This window comes from Megascapheus bottae, chromosome 14 (genome assembly GCF_031878675.1).
Source record: "Megascapheus bottae isolate mThoBot1 chromosome 14, mThoBot2.hap1, whole genome shotgun sequence".
Lineage (NCBI taxonomy): Eukaryota > Metazoa > Chordata > Mammalia > Rodentia > Geomyidae > Megascapheus > Megascapheus bottae.
This window is the reverse complement of record NC_143522.1, coordinates 9,223,911-9,236,400: the sequence shown is the minus strand read 5'-3', so window position 1 is coordinate 9,236,400 and position 12,490 is coordinate 9,223,911. Positions and strand designations below refer to the sequence as shown.

At 40.5% G+C, this 12,490-nt stretch overlaps 4 pseudogenes; all 4 read left to right on the top strand.

Annotated features, from left to right (window-relative positions):
* Positions 1-2,697: 2,697 nt before the first annotated feature.
* LOC150054626 (disintegrin and metalloproteinase domain-containing protein 21-like) lies at positions 2,698-7,889 on the top strand (annotated as a pseudogene).
* Positions 6,340-7,822, top strand: LOC150054627 (disintegrin and metalloproteinase domain-containing protein 21-like; annotated as a pseudogene).
* A 4-nt stretch (positions 7,890-7,893) lies between the features above and the next one.
* Positions 7,894-8,987, top strand: LOC150054625 (disintegrin and metalloproteinase domain-containing protein 29-like; annotated as a pseudogene).
* A 2,523-nt stretch (positions 8,988-11,510) lies between these two features.
* LOC150054624 (small nucleolar RNA U3) lies at positions 11,511-11,673 on the top strand (annotated as a pseudogene).
* Positions 11,674-12,490: the final 817 nt, after the last annotated feature.

The window sequence follows — 12,490 nt, the reverse complement described above, 5'->3', positions numbered from 1 at the left end:
TCTCATCTGTGGAAAAGGTGTTGCTAGAGGCCAGGAGTGAATCCTAGTTGTAGAGAGCTCACCTACCATGCAGGAAGGCCTGGTACCACATACACAGAAAAAGCCAGATATGGCAATGGGGCTCAAGAGGCAGAGCACTAGCCTTGAACAAAGTAGTATCCAAGGCCCTGAGTTTAAGCCCCAGGACTGACTTCAAGACCCTGGATTGGTAAAAAAAAAAAAAAAAAGAAGTTGTGAGAAGTTACCATAATCTAAATTGGCCTGGGATAGTAACAGGTGACCCCACTTGAAAAGAAAAAAACTAAAGGAAAAAGGACTGGCCTGACTCAACTGACACATAACTGCATTAGCAACTATAAGGACTAATTCTAGAATCAAAGTATGAAATGCCTTTTCATTTTCATTATTATTTTTGTCTGTCTTAGGGGTTGAACTCTTGCCTGGGGCCCTACTCCTGAACTCTTCAGCTCAGGGCTAGCAGTGTACCACTTTGAGCCACAGCGCCACTTCCAGTTTTCTGGTGGTTAATTGGAGATAAGAGTCTCACAGGCCTTCATGTCCAGGCTGGTGCTGAACTGCAACCCTCAGATCTTAGCCTGCTGAATAGCTGGGATTACAGGTGTAAGCCATTGACATCCGGCTGGTTTTCATTGTTATTGTGGCCAAGAAAAAAAATCATTATTGTTACAGAAAAAAAATCTCTAAGTATCTCACTCTATTTCAGGTTATCTTTCTTTGAGTCAGCTGAATTGTATTGAATGTATATTGCAAGAATTAAAGAAAATGAAATATCAACCTTTCTGGTGTTTAGATTATCTGTTTACTTGCTGACATTAAGCAGACTGAATGCAAGATTTGGGTGGAGAATTTTATTTAGTTGGTGCTAAGGACTTTGAAGTTTCTGTGAGAGTGATAGAGTGGTTATACTCCAGTACACTCATGGGGTCAGATTTTCTAGTTTAAATGATGTAAATAGAATAAGGATCCTTGATACTGGACCATATGTTATATAAGGCTTTGAGAAAGGCATTTTACAAATGAGCCTTCTAGTAAGTAGTAATTTTTCTTGAAACTTCAGTTTAACATGCTAGGTAGATAGTTATAGGACACATTACTTAACAGGGAAATAAAGATTGAGTTGTATTCTCTCCCTGTCTCCTCCCTCCTTCTGTGTTCCTCTCTTTTTATCCTCAAAGGAAGACTCCACAGGGCACAGGGAAGATGTATGGAGATATAGAGGAGCCTGAATTAGGATAAAGGAAACATCAGTTAAGAAAAGATAAGATGATTACCTGATTAGATATCCTGATCTTTTGTATCTTCTATTTAAGGCTTCTCAGATTAGCATGATTAAGTTGCAGTAAAAAAAAAAAAACAAAAAACAAAAAAAACAAACTATGCTCTTGTAAGAAACTCGGTTTATGTTTGGGAATTTGGGCTAGAGGTAAGAAGTCTTCCCTAGCATGCATGAAAAGTTGGGTTCAATTCCTTGGGACCACATACATAGAAAAAGCCAAAAGTGGTGATATGGCTCAAGTGGTGGAGCACAAGGCTTGAGAAAGCCCAAGGACGGTGCTCAAGCCCTGAGTTTAAGCCCCAAGACTGACCCAAAAAGAAAGAAAGAAAAAAAGAAAGAAAGAAAAAAAAAGAAAGAAAGAAAAAAAAAGAAAGAAAGAAACAAGAGCCTTTACTATGACCAATTTGTTTACCACACTCAGAGATATGGAACTTCATTTTTAAACCTAAACCATCTACAAAATGATTTTCACTTTAAGAAAAAGAATGAAAATTACAAATGCATAATTCCTAAAGCAAACTTTCTTAGCAAAAGGAAGAAGTCACACCAAATTATAAATTGAAAACAGGAAAATCTCTAGACTTCACAAAAGTTGAACCTTTTTGATATTGGTAATAATTACTGACACAATTTATAATATATTCTCTTTTTTTTCAGTCCATCATGTGACTTGATCTCTGGGTGTCGGCCCTGAGCTCTTCAGCTTAGGGCTAGGGCTCTATTACTGGAGCCACCATGCCACTTCCAGTTTTCTGGTGGTTCATTGGAGATGACAGTCTCTAGGACTTCCTTGAGGTAAAAGCAGATACCCTGAAAACTTTGTTACAAGAAGGAATAGGAGGGGGGAGGGAAATGGGTACCAAGACATGTGAAAGGGTATCAATGTATGTGAATTAATGCACCTTCTATCTGGCAAATATCATGTAACCCTTTTACTAATTACAATAAAAAAAATTTAAAAAAAAAGAAGGAATAGGAGATACACTAGGTCTCCTTGGCATAGGTCTCAATTTTCTTAATAAAGACCTCCAAACACAATAAATTAAAGAAAATTTGGACAAATGGAACTGCACTAAAGTACAGACCTTCTTTATGGCAAAGGACATAGCTAGCAGGTTAAATAGAAAGCCCACAGAGTGGGAGTAGAGCTTCACTCGCCATACAACAGACAAGGGCCTCATATCTGAAATATATCAACAGCTCAAAAAATTGAATCTCTTCAAAACAAATCTTCAAAGAAACAACCCATTCAAAGGTGGGCTAAAGACTTAAAGAGAGACTTCTTTGAAGAGGAAATAAGAATGGCCTTAGACACCTGAAGAAATGCAAATCAAAAGAACTCTGAGATTCCACCTCACTCCAGATAGAAGGGCCATCATCAAAAAATCCCATAACAACCGATGCTGGTGGGATGTGGCAAGAGGGATGGCTACTACACTGTTGGTGGGACTGTAAACTGGTCGAGCCACTATGGAAAGCAGTATGGCTATTCCTCAAAGATTAAACATAGAGCTCCCCTTTGACCCAGCAATTCCACTCCTTGGCATTTACCCAAATGTCCAGAAACAAGGACATACTAACGCCACTAGCACAATGATGTTCATTGCAGCATTATTGACCATGGCAAAGATATGGAACCAACACAGTTGCCTCTCACTAGATGATTGGATCAAGAAGATGTGGTGTTTGTACACAATGGAATTCGATGCTGCCATCAGAAAGAATGGCATTTCTCCATTCGTAAGAAAATGGAAAGACTTGGAAAAAAATTCATAGTAAGTGAAGTAAGCCAGACTCAAAGGCACATAGGCTCCATGGTTTCCCTCCTTTGTAATAATTAGTACACATCTAAGACTCTCCTAGCAGAGGTTTACAATAGGTCAATACCTAGGTACATAAGGTCATATAGGATGAGACTAAATGAAAGGAACTCTAGTCTTGTGTGAATGTTGTTATTAATGTACTATGTTATTTCTCTTTTTTGCCCTTATGATTAACCCCATAATGTTCCTGTATCTGACTTTGTTATCTGCTATATTACATATATATTTACTTGATTATTTGAAATAGGAAAGGAAGGGGGAAACAAGATGATTGGGAGGAAAAGGGGGAAGGGAAATGGGGACAAAAACTTGAGAAAGGGTATCAATGTATGAGAAGTAATGTACCTGCTATCTGGCAATTGTAACTGTCACCACTCTATACATGATCCCAACAATAGAAAAAAACGTCTTTTGGACTTTAGTGCCCAGGAGGGCTTTGAATGTTGATGCTCAGATATCATCCTCTTGAGTAGCTAAGATTACAGGCATGAACCACAGGCACCTGGCTATAATAATATATTCTTTCTAAAGTTACTCTGTTTTGTGTTGGTTTTGAGTCGAGATTTCATATGTAGTGCAGACTGGCTTCCAACTTCCTGTCTCTTGCCTCAGTTTCCCAAGGGCTGGCATAAGTATAGTTTTTTTAACTTGCTTTTTTAAAAATTGTTTTGTTATTTTTATTTATTTTTTATTGTAATTAATAAAAGCGTTACATGATATTTGCCAGATAGAAGGTGCACTAATTCACATATATTGATACCCTTTCACATGTCTTGGTCCCCATTACCCCCCCCCTCCACCTACCCCCCAACTTGGTTTTCCCCCCTTCCATATCCAATTTCAAATAACCAAACCCAAGGATTGACATAAGTTATAGTTTTTTAACTTTCTTTTTAATTTGCTAACCTTATGGGAATTCTTTGTTATAATTTCTACTGTGAAACCTCAAAATCTATTTTCCTTTAATTAAAATATTTTACTTTTTTGTATTATTGATAGTATAAAAAAAGAATTTTATGTCCAGAAACAAAACCATACTAAAGCTACTAGCACAACGATGTTCACTGCAGCATAATTTACCATAGCTCAGATATGGAACCCACCCAGATGCCCCTCAGTAGATGATTGGTTCAACAAGACGTGGTATTTATACATAATGGAATTTTATGCTGCCATCAGAAAGAATGACTTCCTTTTCTTAATATTTAACAAAATACCTTGCAGGGTTTTTTTCACCTTTCCAGTCTTGGGGGTTAAATTCTGGGGCTGGGCACTGTCCTTGGACCATTTTTGCTCAAGGCTAGCACTCTGCCACTTGAGCTACAGCACCACTTCTCACTCCTTCTGTTTATACGGTACTGAGGAATCAAACCCAGGGCTCTGTGGGTGCTAGGAGAGAATGCTAACACTGGGCTAAATTCCTGATATATGAGAGTCTTTTTTTGGTTTGTGTTTTGATGAGTTAAGGAGATAAATGGATACAATCCCAGCCAGGATGCATGGTGAACACAGAACTTCTTCACTTACACAAGTGTTGATATATCTATTTAAGCAAACATTGAGAGGTTTCCCTAGAATTCTTTTTTTTTTTGTGGGTCATGGGGCTTGGACTATGGGCCTGGGTGCTATCCCTGAGCTTTTCAGATCAAGGCTATTGCCTCACTCCCACTTCCCATAGTTTAGTGATTAATTGGAGATAAGTGTCTCATGGTCTTTGGTGCCCAGGTTGGCTTTGAACCATGCTGCTCAGATCTCAGCCTCCTGAGTAGGTAGGATTACAGGCATGAGCCACCACACCCAGATGACTCCCGAGAATTCTTAAAACAACTGTCATGGTAATACCTTGTTCAAAGAAGACAGAGATTCTCTTCTCAAGGCCCATAAGCTACATGAATTTTCAAATTCCTTTCTGAAGACACTCCATCCTTTTTCTCCTCCAGTTTCCTTAGTCTTATGACTGACCCCACCCTTCTCTTTATTTCATTTCCAGCACCCTAGCTATGATGTGTCAGGACACAGTTGCATAAAGGTCAGTGCTGCACTCAGTACCTCAAGGGGAAGAGTCTGAACAGAAGGGCCTCATTTTCTGTCCTCTTCTGCTGTGGAAAGATGGCTCCATAATGGTGGCTGTGAAGACTGGAGCACCCCTGACAGTCTCTCTTGTGCTGCTCTGACTTGCAGTGCCTCTTGTTCCCTTCTGGCCTCTCCCAGGCTGGGGCCACTCAATACCTGAGTGCCCCTGAAGTGGTGATTCCCTTGAAAGTGACCACCAGGGGCAGAGGTGCAGAGACTCCAAGGTGGGCTCTCATACAGCCTGCAATTGGAGGGCCACAGGCACAATGTCCACATGAGGCCCAAGAAGCAATTGGTTTCCCCAGACCTCCCTGTGTTCACCTACACAGAACAGCATGCTCTCCATGAGGACCACCCCTTCATCCCTGGAGACTGTTACTACCATGGTTATGTGGAAGGAGCCCGGGAGTCTTTGGTAGTTTTCAGCATCTGTTTTGGAGGCTTTCGGGGAGTGTTACACATAAGTGGCCTCAATTATGAAATTGAACCCATCAGACACTCTACAGCATTCGAACACTTGGCTTATCGGATATATGCTGAGACCCAATTCTGTTCCTATCACCTGTTAAAGGCTGGGTGCTGAAGATTCCAGTTGATGCAGGAAAGGTAGAAATAAAGGTGCTGTGCACATCCACAGATGAGTTTGTAGCTAGGTATAACTTCCTAAGACAGGAATTGGATCTGTCTATCATCAAATAGGTTGATCATGAGAAGCAACCCTTGTTGTACAAACAAGGTGTCTTATCATCGCTCTTTAGTATTGTAACAAGACTGCAAGCTAGGTTCAGTTTCTATGAATACTATTTGTCTTCTAAACATTCCAGAAAGGAGCATCCACATGCCCATTGTTATTTAGGGTTTCTGTCTTAAATCCCCAATCAATCCTTATTGAACCATAAAAGAATCTTTTTCTCACATGGCTTTTGTAAAAGCAGTCCTATCTGATGTAAAACTGCCCTGAACCCACAAAAGTGTTTCCTCCCTGTGGCTTTCCTTCAGGCCATAGCATTTTCAGATTCAATCTATGCCACTTTCCCAAGAGCTCCTTTCTCTCACCCTATGTTTTTCTTCCCTAGGGCAGCCCCACCCCCTCTACATACATCACTGAGGAAGCCAGCATTGTTATGTAATAGGCTAACCCTCCCTTTACACCTCAGGAGCTGGTGAAAGCCTTCAGCCTCAGTCTGCACTGCTCCTGGCCAGCCTGATGGGAATCTTGATGTCTTAGGCATTACATCTGGCTGCATCTGCTTTGGCCCAGACCTCCCTTCCTCATGAGGTCTGCCTGGGCCCAGGGCCTCCTGCCTGCAGTTCTCTCCCTGCCTGTTCTCTGGACACTCCTGTCCCCTGTCTGCTGCTCCTATGGCCCACCCGGATGGCGCTTCACATCCTCTGAAATTGTCATTCCCAGGAAGGTGCCCCAGAGAAGGACGGAAGTAAGATGCCAGACCAGCTGTCCTACAGCATGCGCTTCCGGGGACAAAGGCACGTGCTCCATATGAAGCTCAAGAAGAACTTGCTGCCCAGGCATTTGCCTGTTGTTACTGACAGCGACCAAGGAGGCACGCAGGAGGACTATCCCTTCATCCCTGGAGACTGTTACTACCACAGCTACCTGGAAGGGGTTCCTGGATCCCTGGCCACCCTGGACACCTGCCATGGAGGTCTGCGGGGAAGGATACAGGTGGATGACTTCACTTATGAAATCAAACCACTGGAGACCTCTTCCAGATTTGAGCATGTGGTTTCTATGCTCGTGGCAGAAGAGGGAGGAGAGGCCAGCAGAAGGTGTCACATTGGAGAGGGAGAAATGAAACCAGTCATTGAAGAATTTGAACCTGCTGAAATCCCTAGTGCAGGCACCTATTATTTGTGGAGGCGACATCCAAAAGATGTGCGGTTGTTGTACATCGTTTCTAATTCCTACATCACTCACTTCAATGACCAGGCTTTTGTCCTTGAGCATGTAATGATTATGAATAACATTGCAGACACCGTTTACAAACCAACTGGATATAATGTATGTTTGCGTGTTTTAACTATGAGATGATGTGGATGCTGTTAGTTTGGATTTTTGTGTTGTGTTTTATTTTTTAACTAGCCTTAGAATATGGCTTACAGCAAATGTGTCTCCCAGATTTCCTCACAGTGCTACAATGGTTTTAGCAGGTCAACCAATTGGAGGATAGTATTATTTTACTCTTCTTAGAGCAATTTTTGATTGGTGTTAGGGTTTTTCGTGACTGCAACCGGGTTTCATATATTTTTGGCTTCAATTGTAGCAGCACATGCATAACTCATCTTTTTGGTGTTTATCACAACATACCTTCTTGGTTTTGTTTTCGAAGGACCTACTTTCTCATGACTCTTGTGTCTAATCTTCAAGATACATTTAGCAATTGTTCTTTTCCAGAAATTCACACATGAATTTCAAAAAGGGACATTTGTCGGTGGGAGCTGAATGTTTCCTATGAAAGTTGTCATTACGTAGTCCCTTGTTGTGGAGAGAAGATCATACACCAGAGGACTGTGACTGTGGTTCCTTCAAAAATTTGCCAGTGATAGTGTTGTGGGACCGACTGCAAGTTCACAAATGGAACTACATGTAGTGACGGAGACTGCTGCAAGGACTGCCAATTTGCTCCCCCTGGGATGATTTGCAGAGACATCGCGGTATTTGTGATCTGACAGAATAATGTAATGGAAAATCAGAGAAATGCCCTAATGTCTTTTTTTTTTTTTTGCCAGTCCTGGGCTTGAGCTCAGGGCTTGAGCCCTGTCTTTGGACTTTCTCAAGGCTAGAGCTCTACCATTTGAGCCACAGCACCACTTCCGGCTTTTTTCCAGGTATGTGGTACCAAGGAATCGAACCCCAGTCTTCGTGCATGCTAGGCAGGCACTTTATCCACTAGGCCAAACTCCCGGCCCCTGCCCTAATGTCTTTTATATCCAAGATGGGACTCCGTTTTCTCTGAAATCTGTTTGCATGAGTTGACCCGCAGTGACCGTGACTTGCAGTGCCAAGCCCTTTTTAAACAAAATGTAAAAGATGATTCAGCAGAATGCTATACACAATTGAATAAGATTGGTGACTGATTTGGAAACTGTGGGGTTAGGTCCCAGCGAGGGGGACCTGGGCTTGTGAGATGTGGTCAGCATAGCTTCATGTGTGGCCTGCTACACTGCAGGGGTCTGTCTGGTATTCCAGGGGGAGGCGAGCACTCTACTTTTCACCAGCTGACTGTGCGGTAAGAGCAAGTTGCGCACCATTGCTTCGGCTATGATGCACACTATGGTGCAGAGCTGCCAGAAATGGGTATGGTAGTGGATGGTGAATTTTGTGGTCCTGGAAGATTCTGTTTTAGGGGGACCTGCACTTATTTTGACGAAATGGGTTTTAATTGTGACTTGAAAAGTTGCCATTACAAAGGGGTCTGCAACAACCATCACAATTGTCACTGAATGCCTTGCTAGAGACCACCAACCTGTGAGGAAGGAGAGGGAGGTAGTGAAGGTTTTGGACCCCCTTCTCGCAGGCAAGTCCGTCTTCTACCCATCGTTACCATGAAAATGCACAGATTATTCCCTGTGATGATACTTTGTTTGTTGCTTTTTCTGCTTGCCATTTTCCTTGGTGCAGTCCGAATATTTGTTGCAAGATAGATACTTGGAATTGAAAGGGAATAAAAGCTACCTGAGTAAATATTCATAGAGTAGTACTATGGACTCAAACTGTCATGAGCCTGATCGAATACTCCATGATCACTATTATAATTACATCGTACTTATTTATTCTGAGGGGAAATAAAATCAGGAAAGATTAAATATGGGCCTCTGGGTTTAAATTCATTTCAAACTTCATTTCTGTCCCTTTTCTTTTCTTTCTTTCCCTTCCTTCACTTCCAGTGTCCTCTTCTGTTTGTATCTTAGACTTGTATCTTAGATCAATCTAACACCTTTTTTCATATATTTTTTATTGTAATTAATAGAAGGGTTACATTATATTTGCCAGATAGAAGGTACATTAATTCACATACATTGATACCTTTTCTCATGTCTTGGTCCCCATTTCCCTCCCCTCCACCCCCACCTCTCATCTTCTTTTCCTCCTTCCCTATCCAATTTCAAATAACCAAATACAAAGATATACAATGTATCCCATAACAAAGTAAGATACTGTAACAATATGAGATAATCAAGGGATAGCAAAAGAGATGAGAGGTAGCATAGTACATTAAGGGCAACAATTACTTATTATATGGCTTTTGTTTCTATATCCTGGAGGTCCTTTCATTTAGCGTCCTACTATATGGCCTTATGTATCTAGGTTTTGCTCTATTGCCAATCTCTGCTAGGAGAGACCAAGGTTTCTACTGATTATGACAAATGTAGGAAACCATTGAGCCTATCTCCCTTTGAGTCTGGCTTACTTCATTTAATATGATTTTTTCTAAGTCTTTCCATTTCTTAACAAATGGGGCGATGTCATTCTTTCTGACAGCAGCATAGAATTCCATTGTGTACAAATACCACATCTTGCTGATCCACTCATCAACTGAGGGACATCTGGGTTGGTTCCATATCTTTGCTATGGTAAATAGTGCTGCAATGAACATAGTTGTAACACCTTTTTTTTGAGAGGCAATGGTTCTACAACTAAGCAGTCCCCAACTCTCCTCATATTCTTTTCATCCCTCCTGTAGATGAAACAGAAACTGGTAGATTCGCTAGCAGATGGGCTTGTGCATGTTTAAAGTATGAGCTCTAAACTGTTCTTGATACCCTTCAACATGTTTACATCCCATTATATGGCTCTTGTGTAACAGTGTCATGATGTGTTTCAAACTCATGTGTACTAGGCTTTTATTATTTGTCCATGTTTTGTAAGTGTGAAACTTAAGTAGGAAGAGTTGCATTTGCCAATTATATGCGCAGGAGAGTGTAAGACAGTTTTTGTCATAGCCATCTGTAGTTTCAGTAGTTTCTGAAACCTGCTCTCTATGTAGTTATAGGGAAGTGCTAATTCTTCAAAATTCCAGGCAGTAATTTTAATATTTGGAAATGATTAGACCTCTCTGAATATAATCAAGAAAAGCTTGTTATGTATCCAGCGTGTGCTAGCTGCTCTCTTATTATTTCAGTTATTTTTTGGTTATTCTAAATTTGGAATATTGCCTCCTTAATAACATTGACATTATATTTCTATTATACCATCACATACTGAACAAAGCTCCATAATGTAGCACTTGTGAATGTTTTGGAAGTTGAAGGTATATGATTTAAATGAAACAGGCAGTATCACTTTAGAAATATTTCACTTTAGGTGCAGGGCAGAGAGAAGTCTCAATGATAGGGATTGTATCCTTTCTGCAGAGTGTTGTGAATTATTCCCTTAATCTCATCTGTGGAAAAGACATTGCTAGAAGTATTATTGCCTAAATTGGCCTGGGATAATAATAGGTGACCCCACTTGTAAAACAATGTTTTAGACTGGGCCTGACTCAAGTGACAGAAAACTAACTGCATTTGCATTGTAAGGACAAATTCATTTCCAGAACCAAAGTATGAAATGTCTTCTTTCCATGTTCATTATTATTATAGTTAGTTGTGGGGCCCTGAGTCAGGGCCCTGTCCCTGAACACTTCAGCTCTAAGCTAATATTGTACCACTTTGAGCCACAGAGCCACTTCCAGTTTTCTGGTGGTTAATTGAAGAGTCCTGTGAACGTTCATGTCCAGGCTGGCTTTGACTGCGATCCTCAGATCTTAGACTCCTCAGTAGTGGGGATTCCTGCTGGTGCCCCACTCATTTTTATCATCATTGTTGCTGTTTTTGTAATTATTAAGGAGTTTTACAAAGGGTCTGCAATTCCTTAAGTCAGGTTATGAATACCATGCTTTTTGTTGAATGTCATCCCTCCCTTTTTTCTCCCCTATTGAAACCTATCAAATCTCTTTCTCAAAATAAGGCCTCTTGCTGGGGGTAGCTAACACTTCAGGGAGGACAGATACAAAAATAGGGCATTGGGTGGTTGCTACCTACCCTACATTTTGTCTATATTTTATGTCTGTTTCCTACCATTTCTTGCCTATCTCTGAGCGGTGTATGTATGTTTTACTGTAGGAAGCTGACAGTGATTCTTTGTGAATTTGTATAGCATTGCTATGGATAATTAAAAAACTTGAAGAAACTAAAGAAGACATCAAAAGATGGAAAGACATTTCATGCTTGTGCATTTTCAGAATTAATATCAAGAAAATATCCGTATTGTCTAAAGCAATTTGTAGAATCAATACCCTTCAAAAATTCCATTAACAAAGACTATACTTTCAGGGATCATTTCTATAGTATGTTACTAGAGAAACTCCACTGATTGTGTAGAGTACTGAAAGCCACCAGGGAGTTCACTGATCATGCTGAAGCCAAACCGAAGAACCTGGATTTCCTTTCCTTCTCTGATTTAAAGGATGGAAACGTGGAAGCTTGTAGCTAGTGTTTCTTTATCAATCAACATGAGAATACTGAGACCTAATTACTATGAAAAATATATTTCTTTTCTCAGGGACTTTTTAGATGAGCTAAACTTTCTCTTATCCAATTAAATCTCACATTAATAAGTATTTAAGTCACCAAAAAATTCCATTAATGTTTTTCATGAAATTCACTACATCAGCCCAAAATCCATATGGACATACTAAAGATCGTGGACAGGAAAGGCAATTGAACATAAAATCTGTATCACTGGAGGTATTACAATAGTAACTTTCAAAGTATGTTACAGAGCATTAATAAGAAAAACACTTTAGTTGATTTTTTTTTTAATGCAAGTCTTGGGGTTTGAGGTCAGGGACTGGGACCTGTCCCTGAGCTGCTTTCACTCAAGGCTAGCACTCTACTACTTCAGCTACAGTGCCACTTCTGGCTTTTTCTGTTCATGTGGGACTGAGGAATTGAAACCAGGGTTTCATGCATGCCAGGCACGTACTCCACCACTAATCCACATTCCCAGCCACAAAAAAAACAAAACAAAACAAAACACTTTAATAGTGGCACAAAATCAATCCTAAAGACCAATGGAACAATTCAGAAGTTCTGGAATAAAACCATACAGCTGAAGTCAAGTAATATTAGACAAAGGAAGCTGAAGCACACTTCTTTGCAATAAAATTAGCAAGAAGATAGTATCCCTTACCTCCCATCATCAGGGGAGGTATCCTTACTACATTGTTCCAAGGTGTAAATACACATTGTTAGACTACATTAGACTTTGTCAATAAGCTATGCTGATATCTAGGTA